This window comes from Hemibagrus wyckioides, linkage group LG11 (genome assembly GCF_019097595.1).
Source record: "Hemibagrus wyckioides isolate EC202008001 linkage group LG11, SWU_Hwy_1.0, whole genome shotgun sequence".
NCBI lineage: Eukaryota > Metazoa > Chordata > Actinopteri > Siluriformes > Bagridae > Hemibagrus > Hemibagrus wyckioides.
Window position 1 is genome coordinate 10277834 of NC_080720.1, and position 12824 is coordinate 10290657.

A 12824-nucleotide genomic window follows, 5' to 3' on the forward strand; every position below is an offset into this window, starting at 1 on the left:
TTTAAAAAAATGGGCTAGAGGAAAAGAAAAAGACTAAATACCAGTCTTCATTACAATCCTCAAACGTCAAATGTGTGATATGAATTAACTTTCAAAATATTCTTTCTTTGCGGCAGGTTTTAAGCGTATTACTTTTTCTGTCTTGAAAATCCTTTTGAAAAACCAAAAAACTTTTCTGTCTTTGACCCATGAACAAACTGCATATTACTCTCTAGACCAAATTTAATCTCACATTACTGTCAGATCCGTCATCCGGCACAAAGCGAGCGATCGAACTTGCATCAGATTGTATTTAGTCCTTATATTTAGTGCTGTAGATACTAAAGAAGCAAGAAACACACACTCACTTTTCTACAATTATGTTAATTCGTTTGACAGATGCTTTCATTCATAGCAACGCAGAAGTGAGGCTAGATCCAGATTTCGAACTGAGACTTTTTAACCAACTGACCAGAAATGAGGGCTAAAATAGAGACACAACATGTACACACGTACACACACACACACACACACACACACAAAACCCAGCAGGATGTGATTTCGAGCCGTTCTCCACTCATCAGCCATCATATCAGTCATCTCATTAGCGTCCCGCCTCTGACATCAACATCCTAACTGATTACTGTGAAAAATGGCTGCTCTGGCTTTAATTAATTCATAACGGTAAAACGACACCGACAGCAAATAAAATTTAACTTGCTGCAATTAAACAGCATTTTAATTGGGTTAAACTCTCAAATCCCCTAGAACTAATCTGACACCTTACAGCTTTTAGACAACTTCACGATTTCTGTAACATTACACTTTAAATAATTCACCCAGCTTCTCATCCTGATGTTAATTTTACTCACCGCATTTTTTTTTTGTTTTTTACATTAACCTAGAAAAGAAATGAACAAAACAAATAGAACCAAAGGATGTTTGAAGTTATTCAGGTTGGCACAGTTTTGGCACAAAAGAAATAGGCTATAAAACGTCAAACCTTCCCAGCTCATTCTCTGTATTCTTGTATCACATGATGTCTGAAATCTAAAGCTTACAAATCGATAGATACTTCGTATTTTTATTGTTGGCTGCTATATTACACAGCTGCTGTGCCCTTATACTATATCAAGAAAGAAGAGACCTGAACTCTTAAATGATATAAATCTAAATTATCTAAATTATATTGGTTTTGATAAAAAATCTGCTAAAAAATAAAATGCTCATAATGTAATATTTCATATAATCGACATATTATTTTATCTTATTATTTCAGTTTGTAAAAAGCTCAGCTTAAATAAATAAATACAATTTTGCATAATTTAAATAAATAAATAAATAAATAAATAACGCCACTCCACTTGATGCCCCTGTATTGATCAGGAGTAATACCTAACTATTTTTGAGTCCTGTAAACTCCCTTGTTACTGAAGAAAGACTTTTTGTTTTATCCGGATTGAATTCTGTTTAGCTATTAAAAGTTTAGCTATTAAAGGAGTAGCCGCAACCGTCTAAAAATAAATGTTTTTCAAACTATTTTTCTGCTCATTAAAACCATAATGGTGGAAGTCACTGATGTATATGCTAAAGAAGACAATTATTTTCCAATACTGCGGAGGTCCCAGCATGAGACCCTCCAGAGAAGGGCGGCTTTTGATCGGAAACCTACCGCTGTGTGTGCGTTTATGTGTGTGTGTACGCGCGTGTGTGTGGTCCTTCAGACCATTAAAAAAGACACGCCACAAGAGAAGACAAAAAAAAAAAAAACATGGCACATCTGAAATGACTGTTTTGCATGTGGTCATTGAGGGCCAGCGGATGAATATGGATTAGCTTCTTCTTCTCACTTGAGTGTTTTTCCAGTGAAGAAGACAAGCTCCTACCTGCGGAGCTGGGATTGCTTAATAAATGGCATGCTGTCCCATATCTCAGCCTAATTCTCTGATTAGATTCAGAGGTAGTGTTTTAAAAAATGAATCCAGCCATAATAATAATAATAATAATAATAATAATAATAATAATAATAATAATGACAGAGAACACTACCGAATAAATATATCAAGTCTGTAAAGTGATGATTTCTTCCACCTTCACGTCCACCATATCGCCCACCACTAATAATAACAGCAATGATTACAATAATAATAACACCAATCATCATCATCATCATCCTTATTTCTATTGCTTTTTTTCATTTTGAGTTAAAAATCTCAAGAAGTTCTTTATGAGCAAAGAATCGACTAAAAACAGACCTTAAAGTTAAACAGACATGGTGATCAGGATTTAAAAGCAGATATTGAGTGAACGTTCCTAATGTTCTCTGGAACACTATTCCAGAGTTTACAGGCGATGTAAGTAAAACATCTTTCATCAGTGGAGCTGTGACTGATCCTTGGGATTAACTGTAGGCCTGCCTCAGCTGAGTGAAGTGCTCGGGATGGGCTATACTGTTTCAGGAGATCAGCGAGATAGGCCATTTAGCTTTAAATGTCATGAGCAGGAACTTAATAGACATCCGGTGGAGCATGATTAAGACTGAGGTAATGTGCTTTAACTTTCTTTGTGCTTTCAGACATTTAGAATTTGCCTTTGCCACTTTGATCCATATAAATAGTTGTATGATCTGTGGAATCAAGCAAAGGTCTGCTAGTATGTGGTTTTTCTTGTAACTGAAGCATTATACTGGTTGCCAGTTATTCTGTGGTTAATTGTTTTTTTTCTCATTTCCTTAGTATTTAATAGGCGAGTGTCCATTCCACAATTTCACCTCGTTTGCTGTATAAAATGCGAATATAGAACCCCCAAAATGGTGGGTTTTAAAGTAAATAATAACTATTTAATAACTCCTGTAGTAGTTCAATGTAGTACAAACTACAACAACTATCAAACTACACAACAGAAATACTACTAAATACACCTCCAGTATTTACAGATAAAACATCAGTAATAACGGTAATAAGCTGAGGAAAACCATCACATTATTAACTAGCACTGTCTCTGAGCTGTACCCACTAAACGTATTAGTGAAACAAGATTCTTAAAAGATATTTTTATAGTCTGGGTGTGACTCTGTCTTTCTTCTCGTCCCTGGTGAATAGTGCAGTGCCAGTTGTAGGCATCTTTCAGCTCATATATAGAGAATCAAGCAGCTATTGCTCTTCTCTGAATGCATTCAACCTCTCTGTGATATTAAATGGCTGGCTTCAGTCACCTTGAGTTACTACAACATTACTAGCTTACTAATTTACAGCCCAGTGTCAGGATTTTACACTTCATGAATAAGCAAGAGAGTTCAAGAGTCGGGGAAGAGGGGAGACACCTCGGAGGGAAGGAATTCACATCCCATCACGCACTAGACTTAAAGGCAAGTCAGTGCTTGTGCAGTGAGAGAGAGAGAGAGAGAGAGAGAGAATGAAAGAAACATCAGAAATAGAAAAACGGCGGCTCGACTACAATCAAGAAGCAGTGTAGAGGCCGCAAAATATGTATAATATTCACGTATGGACAACCATCTTGCATTTTGCCCCCACCAAAATAAAGTTAAATCCTTTGCAAGAATTTTTTTTTTTACAGTGAATAGAAATGACTACCTACATCATCCTGTGTCTCAGGGAAAGATAAAAGGCAACTATAAAACCTTCAAAGTTTCAGAAGCGATGTGTTTGAAGTTTTTTCAAAAGTTACTAAAGAGTCTCTTTTAAAAAACTGGGCTTAGGCTGGCACACAGAATCCAGCAGTTCAGAATAATGCTGTTAACAGCTTATTGCATTGTGGAGGCTTTTCTCACAACCCCTCACTTCTGTGTAAAGACCCTTTTAGACGAACTACTTTCGCTAGAAACACAAGAAGCATATTTAAATTTCATTTATTTTGAACTCATCTTCAGAGGCTCAGGGTCTGCCATCAAAGAGTGTGGAAATATGAAGCACGCTCTTTTGAAAGGCCACTGAATCATTCCTGGGTTTGATCCACAAACGGTACAAGCATGGTGCCATATTTCAGAGGAATCCTCTTTGTGTGCGTGTGTGTGTGTGTGTGTGTGTGTGTGTGTGTGTGTGCGTGCGTGCGTGTGTGTGTGTGTGCGTGTGTGCACGTGCAACCACCTTCCAACCAACTGCTGGGAACACACAGCTATGACAAAACAACCCAAGCCACATTTCAAGAGTAATCAATTACAACATTGTGGTAAACAATAAGAAGGCAAACAGAAGCGAGGCACAGAGCAAACACCACAAAGTGAAGCCTGGATCTGAAAAACATAGATTCCTGGGCAGAACCCAGACAGCCAACGCTAATGTGTCTTACTTCAACACTCTCACAAAACACCCCTCACCCCACAGTGCAGGCTGGAGTGCTTGAGCATTGATGGGGCTCAACAAGTCAGAGAGGTTAAGCACATTTCTGAGAACCTACTCTGTCTCCGTAGGCAACTGCGCCGCTATCGAGATAAACGAGCCCATTTTGAACACAGTTTACACAGTTTGTCTTGACTGATAGCTATCTAACCGATAGCTTGATACATGATGGCTCGATAGCTGATAGCCTAAAATGGTTATCTCTGAGATAGAGTTAAATCCTACAAAGTGATTTAGCTATTGCCAAATATTTACGTTAGGATACAGAATGCTAATATGCACTTGTGTTGTTTGCTCTCAGTGTGATTATTAGCAGAAATAAGCGAAGTTAGGGTTGACTTAGTTAGTGCAGCAGTGGAGGCCTTGTCTTAATTAACCTTGGCATGTTTTATTTCATTCATTAAGAAGCTCTTCTTTGCTCCATGATATTTCGATATCACATCTACAAATGTTTGTACTTGGAAGCGAGTGAGCCCCGGTCCCTCAAAATGTTTAGGATGCATTTGTTTTCTATTCAAGAAGCATCACACTTTCTTCCTCCCTGTTAAGTTGCTTTTGGGAAACTCAGCGCTAAACTTTAAACACTCCTGTTAATAGATCACTGAATCCTTGAAACAACCCTATTTTAGTGTGTGTGTGTGTGTGTGTGAGGACTCCTCAGCACACATACCAGCCTGAAGACATGCTCATTCCTGTGTCCAACCCACCCAGCCACCTTTATTAAGGCCCTGTGTGATACATGTAGGAGGAGGGACTTGTGTCTTGTGGCTTCTGAACTCAATGGGCAGATGCTTTTATACAAAATGGCTTACAAGTCAGAAAGAATCCAATCCATTTGAACCCACAACCTTCATTTGCACATCCGGAGTGTGTGTGTGTGTGTGTGTCAGTGTCAGAATGGTATGGCTCACTAGTATAGTAAAAAGTGAAAAACTACATCCTCAACTTTATTGTTAAAACTAGAAATAGCACCTGCGTTCTAGTTTATAAGTAGCAGCTAAAAACATGTAGGGCATGCCTGACCATGATAAATTCTAGATAATATTCTTAAACAAAGGTGTGTTACATTGTGAATTACTCAGAAAACTGGGAAGATTATTGACAAAAGTTCTACAACTGGTGTGCGATTAACATTTTAGTATTTGGTGGTATTTAGTATGTGGTGGGTTAAGTATTAAGTCAATAATAAAGGGGGGGGGAGTGTTTTATTCCTCGAATTCGGAATTAGAATCAGCTTTATTATTTATTTAAGTAGTGTGGGTTTTACATGTACAAGGAAGTCGCCTTGGTGTATTGGTGCATAGCAGTGTAAAGCAAGGGTAAAAAAAAAAAGGAGAATAAACATAAAAATATAAAAGAAAATTCTAAGAAGGGACATTATACTGTATAATTGTGCAGTATAGTAGTGTATAAAACATACACTACCATAGCATACAGTATATTATACCATAGCAATTAGTCAACAGTTACATATTTTGTTACATAGACAGTTTCCTCACCAAAAATAAAAAATAAAACCCAGCTTGTCATGTTACCAAGAAAAGTGTCAAATCCCGAACTCTCTCCTGTGATGGAAAACCTAGTGCCCTGTTACAAAGTACTGACACCTGATACTTCTTCCAGAAATGTTAAATAAAGGTCTCCTTACAGAAATCTTCATCATATCGATCCTTATGGAGTTCTCATAGCTAAATACCAGCACCTTTTCAATCCATTATTTATGAGATTAGATTATGTGGCACATCCCACTATACAAGTTCCTGTGAATAAGTTACTAGAAATAATAAAGTATTAGAATAAGCATGTTCATGGAAAGCTGTGATGTGCCTTGCAGCTAGAAAAGCTGTCAGAGCTGCTGTTACAGAAAATCTGTATGATGAATCAGATTCAGGAATTCAGAGGTGCTCTGGAATAAATAATAGTACTGGGACTGGTTTCTTCTCGGTTGGTCATGGATCCCTGTCCTTTAACTAGCACAGACCTTAAGCAAATGTAGTTTTGTTTAATGATTATGTTTAGCCAGCAGACAGACAGATTTCCAACCTTAAGGAAACCGCAGTTGTATAAATCATTCACCATCGCTGGGCTTGAAAGAGAAGTTAATATTGGTGGAGCTCAAAAGCCCAGTAAGGTCATGACCCTTAGCGATAGCCTCGACTGACTTTATGGGTTTAAACACTAAGAAAGGGGCAAGAAGGGGAGAAGGGGTTATATGAGCCTGACCTTAAAACCCGCCCTTCTCTTCACCATGCCCACCCACAGTAACACAACTTACAGCTCTTTCTTTTCACCCGCCCGTACCGTCGCTATGAATGAGAGCAACCTGCATGTGTGGGGTGTGGGGACATGTGAGACAGAGACAGCGAGACAGACAAAGAGGGAGAGAGACAGTGAGCGGAGGGGGAGAGTACGAAAGAGAGAGAGAGAGAGAAAGAGAGAGAGAGAGAGAGACTGCTAAATGGTGTGTGCAGGTCTACAGGATTAGGAGAGACAAAGACATTGTTGAAAGACATAAGCCTCTCTGAAATGGAATCACTCCCCGGAGATGGAGGGTCTCTTTCCTATACACACTCCTGTTCACACACAGTCACGCACAGCACCAGTCACTTGGATTCTCACACACACACACACACACACTTTCACGCTGACTTCTCCCCAAAAGACATTTTTGATGGAGTACACAATCAGAGCGCTTCAACTCTGCTGATTCTGGCAAGAAAAATAAACTGTATACTCTCACTGTATTCAACTTTTAGTAACTGTATGTTCACAAAGACACTATATATAAACATATAGGAGACATACCTCATTTATTCTTAACAGGACATACCATAACAGGTCTTACATATTTTTATCCTTCATTCGTTATGTTCCCTTGCATTCATTTTGATTTCTCATCACAACCAGTGATCAAGCACATGATAGTAAACATATAACCACCTACAAAGTTTTCAAACACAAATATCCTGCTGTTAGGACAGAGAACTGGGACAAGGACGTGGAAGTGATATCCTCTTGAGCGTGTTACTGGAAATTTGTCGACACCTACAGTAATAAAATTCATCCACAACTTGTATTTGGGGAATAGAAAAACATGTTCTGATGATGAAACCTGCTCCGATGATCAAACCCACGCTGTGAAAAGCTGCATTTTACATTTACTATATTAAACAAAACTAGTCACTGTGTTTCCATTTCATTTATTCATTACACAGAAACTTTTATCCCAAGCGAAGACAATTCATGACGAACATGATAGAAACAGAAAAAGGTGAGTTAATAATTATGATGTTGTGTGTTTCTCTCTGGAACCACATGGAAAACTTTGAACTGAATTCAAGTGATCATCAAACAAATTGTCATATAAAGAAGCCTAAGATGGAGGATACACATGACAGAGGAATTGTGATACTAGTTATAACTTTTAAACCAGTTTAAAAGCAAACTCCTGCAGCAAAGGAAGCTTCTTCTCCACCACAAATCATGGCATTTCATTTCATTTCGGTGACAATAAAACGACCGGAGACATCTCTACACGTCAGAATGCGGCGGCCAAAGAAAGCTTAAAAGACAAGAAAGTGGTCTTCCAAAGCATTCAGCTTTAAAAGTGCCAAGAAATGATAAGATATCAGAGAAAAGAACGAAAGAAAAGGTCAGAATGTGAAAGCCCAGATCAGTGAGTGGTTCAGAGCTTGGACAGCAAAAGAAAAGAACACGTCAGGAGAAACTTGTTTTCTTAAAGAAAAGTTGTCACCAACTCATCAGTATAAAAGTGAGGCTTTGCAAAAATGTAGATTTCTATTCTACCAGGAAAATAGCAGTAACAAAAGAGTGAACTCTAGCTGTGGTGGAGGAAGAAGACCTTTTTTTTTCCAGAGCAAGCCCTCTGGCCAAGTCATTTCTCTTCAGTGACAATAAAACAACCTGAGATGTTTTTGAACTCAGGAACAGTGATGCATGTTCGAATGATATACAGCTGAAAGGATGGGAAAGTCATCTACAAGTCTACAATTCCACTTAAAAAGAAACACAAAATACACAAAAGTTTGAATTACTTGCCAGAAATATGAAGTGAAGTTAAGAACTTACCATGTGGAGGGAAAAAAACGTCAAGATAAATTAGAACGACAAATCCAAAGCGAGCTGTGAAACACCGCTATTTCCTCCCAAAATGAAGTAAGAGAGTAAAATCCAGCTTGATAGAAAGAAAGAGCTCCAGGTGGTCACTATCTGAATGAGCGCGCCGATCAAATCCACCTGCCTGACATGCTGAGGGTGTGTGCTTGTGTGTGTGTGTGTGTGTGTGTATCTGCATGAGAGAAAGTGTGTCTTGAGGGAGAGGCGTGAGCTTTCTAAGACTGGGAATAAGGCCAGTCCAGACACATACATACTCTCTCTCTCTCTCTCTCTCTCTCTCTCTCTCTCAGGTGTTGAGTTACAACAAGCCCCTGAGGGGCCGGATTTACACTCCTCAACCAATCAGAGAACTGAGCGGCCCCATTCGGGTTCCTGCACAGGTAAGTGTAACCAGGATGAGTCCGCCTAGTGTTACTGAGCTTTAAGAAGCATTTGTGTTTATTTGAAACGAGGCAGACAGACAGACTGGCAGCAGAGCAGTCATAAAGATAATGGAGATAAAGTGAAATAGGGTGTGCGAGTGTGTGTTAACTGATTGTAACCCACCATGTAGTGTTCACTGCTAATCAATATTTCTATCTCACTAAGCTCATACAGAAGTTATTTCTAATCTCATCTATAAATAACTTCTCCATCTCACTGAATAAAAATAGACACAGTTTTCCCTTTCATAGTTTCCCCATAGCTTTACCACAGTTTTAATAAGCCACTTTTGGCCAAGGCAATTTATTTGTCAAACTCGAGTTTCTCCCACTACCCTCCATCAGAGGAGACTTTTTGCCATTCGATTTTCAAAATCCATTTTCCTTACAATCAAATTTTTGCCACTGAGGAATACACTGTAATATCTTGTAATGAAGCATAAGCCGATATAATTCTGTCTAAAAACAAACCAACAAAAAACAAACAAACAGATAGACATTATTATTATTATTATTATTATTATTAGTAGTAGTAGTAGTAGTAGTAGTAGTAGTATACTACTTATTTATTTATTTATTTATTTATTATTATTATTGGCAAACTGTAACAGATTTATGTTGGCTGAGCTTAGAGCAGCCATTTCTAATAGATTTAAGTTTAAGTGTCATCCACTGGGAGCATTTAGAGCCCACACAAATCTCACTTACTTACGGTCTTTGCGCATGATATAATTCACACCCAAAAAGTCATTGTAAATCACCTGCAACACACACTTTTTGCGTACGCAATTCATCTCACGGTACACACACTCGTTATTCTACATCTTAGTAAATCAATCAAAGTTTTGAAATGAGACGTAACACAATGATCAATGGTCACAATGATCTATCAAACTTTAAGGACACAGAAGCCGGAGTGATCAGTGATCAGTGATTTTTTGGGAGAGTTAGAGTAATAGAAAGACCATCTGGTTGCTGGGTAATGTCACTATGGTGATGTAAACTGAAGTCATTTGAGCACTGTGTCGTTCAGAAGTGACTGTGGCTCATTGTTCTAGATAGACAGACAGAAGATAAAACACACAGAGATTATGAGAGACAGCGAGTGGTGGAGGGAAAGCTCTCTCACGCTCTGTGTGTGTGTGTGTGTGTGCGTTTAGCAAGTGGAATGTTTTTTCGAGCTCTGCATAGACGTGATGACACACAGAGAATTACTGCAAAATCAGAAATACAAATGGGCGGTTCATAGACGGGGGATGAATTTAAACAGACAAATTAACACAGGTAACGAGACTGAGTGTTCTCTCTGACAACATACACACACACACACACACACACACACACACTGTACACATGAATAACCATCTAAGCGAAAAACCATAGTCATCAAATTAAAATCAGTGATGGGGTGGTGTGATATGTTACCCCAAAGTTAATATATTGTCTGAAATCCAAGTCCTGTTATCATTTAATAGCAGCACGGGAAGTAAGGTTTTAATACCATGTACCAGATCTAAGATAAGGAAGCAAATTTAAAAGTTGATGTGAAGTGGTGGAAATGATCACTGAAAGAATGTGTACAGTATATGGCAAGAAGTTAACAAATAAAAATACATGTGTTACTCGAGAAGTTCTGATTAACTAAAGACTCATCTCAAAACAATTACCTGCAGTCATGGGAAAAAAACCACAGTCTTGATATCTGAGTAGATGTTCCTTTCTTGCCATTATTCGGTATTGTATTCATAGCAGAATCAAATGTCCAGATTTGATTAACCTCCTCTTATAAGCTTACAACTAATCCTGACTACTAACCCCTAACCTACCCAATACTGCACAAACAACACGTCAACAAACATCCACCTTTTAACACACTCCACCCCCTGGATTTTGCCTCGACTACACCCAGCTCCACCTACGTCGGAGAAAGTATACCAGGTGCGACTCAACACTGTGGACGCTTTGGTTCTTCAAGACGTTTTCTAAGCTCAGCATACGTACTAATATAGCCATATAGCCTAGGATTTTGCAATGCAGTGAAAAATACAGTATGTCTGCGTTAAATCAACAGAAGGTGGATTCTGAATGCAGACTGTTTGAGGAGAAATGCACAACTTCATATTTCTTCTGGGAAATAAACTACAAATAAAGCAAACCCTGAAGGTGCTATGAAACGAATCATGGTAAAAGGTATGGCCAGCATAGTAGGCAGCTATAGATTAACTAACTGCAGCTCTAAACACATAAGAGGCTAATTTTAGCCATATCAAATGTCAACAAGAGGTTATTTTTCTTTTATAAAAAACAGATGTTGTTATTGTTGATGATCTTTCGGCTATGTGAGGGGTCTCCACAGTGGACCAACTGGTCCGCACAACAACTTGGCACAGGATTTACGCCGGATGCCCTTCCGGACACAACCCTCCCATTTTTATCTAGGCTTGGGACCGGCACTGCATCCAGTGGCTGGGTTGTGGGCACTGGCTGGGAATCTAACCCAGGCCTTCCGCATGGTAGGCGAGAAACCTACCACTGAGCCACCAGCACCCTTTACTTAGGAAAAACAGTAATACTATTAACCAAACTAGTCACTGATATCAATCAGAATACATTTTATAAAATTAGTATGGCTAGTATTATGAATAATAAATAATTTTATATATAGGCGTGGCCTCTTTATTGTGGCCCCCACCCTCAAATGAATTTGCACTTTGACTCAGTACATCAGGCTTGTGTTGAATTTTAAAGCATTTCATTAACAGTATAATTAGCATAATTAATGGTCAATTAACTCACACAGTAACTAAACAAAATCAATTTTTATAATTGAGTTTTAAATCATTAACACTTGACTTGGACTCTCCAAGTGGTTCATTGAGGTGGATGGACACAGTTCTGTGATTTTTTCACTGGTGGAATTTCAAACATTTTATCTCCTTGGATCCTTATGTGAATCCCAATAAAATATTGATGTTGAGTAATAAAAGACAGAGACTGAATAGATGTTTTGCGTAAGTGAAAGCTTTACTGTGGAAGCTTCTTAAAGGTCATGAGAGGAGTAGAGCGATTCGGCAGCAAACAGCCCTATAACCACACTGCTTTGTATTCATTGAATCCCCAACCTTTCTTGTGACAGTACTGTAATTAAGAAAATACATAAACCACAGAAAAGGATATGTTTACAATAAAACGGAATTCACTTCATATCAGTTCAGCTATACCTTAACTTGCTCAGTACTCGAAATCATTCATTCTGCTGCACCTTAAAAGAGTGAGCCATAAGAAATACAAAAACACAAGCTATAGGATTTGGTTCTCATCCAGTCCAGTAGGCTCTCGTGTTACTGAACACATCCTATCGATCCTTCAGATCGGACCGCTTCCGTCAGCGTGAAAGTGAAAACTGTTGCTCCCATGACTTATTTGTTGGGTCTTTAGTGTATGCTGAGTTTATAGTGAGATTAGCTCACATATAAAGCATTTTCTGTCTTTAATGTCAGGAAGTGGACAGCCTGGCCGCTAGACATGCAATAGCATATACAGAAATCCATTTTTGTGCAATTTTTGTACTATATGCCAGCATGTTTGAAATGAAACACACACACACACGTAATTATGGACTCCAAGTGTACTTGCAGTAACATTCCAAATTACTTGTAAGGTCATTTTGTTGGTTATCTATCCTTGCATTTTTCACCCAATATATTCGACATTAAATTTAGAGAGACGCTGATAAAAATAACAACATTCTCTATCTATAGCGCCTACAACACACACACACACACACACCTCAAGGGTGACTCTGACATAATGGTTCTTTATACATTTTAAAAACAAAATGGTTCACACTAGCTGCTTAGTAGCACAAGATGTTGCAGTTTTATTTCTACTACAGACAGTGTGTGCTCAATCTCTCAGTTAGTTCCAG

At 38.4% G+C, this 12824-nt stretch overlaps 1 protein-coding gene across 9 annotated transcripts in view; it reads right to left on the bottom strand.

Annotated features, from left to right (window-relative positions):
* ptprfa (protein tyrosine phosphatase receptor type Fa) overlaps window positions 1–12824 on the bottom strand; it is a 211210-nt gene that overhangs the window by 160183 nt on the left and 38203 nt on the right. For 4 of the 9 annotated variants that reach the window (XM_058403033.1, XM_058403031.1, XM_058403029.1 and 1 more), the window contains exon 1: window positions 8427–8688. The exons of 2 other annotated variants lie outside the window; for them this stretch is intronic. The gene's annotated coding sequence lies outside the window, so the exon portion shown is untranslated. Of the gene's footprint in view, window positions 1–8426; window positions 8690–12824 lie in introns of those variants that run through there. 3 more of the 9 variants (XM_058403030.1, XM_058403028.1, XM_058403024.1) reach the window with 1 other exon arrangement.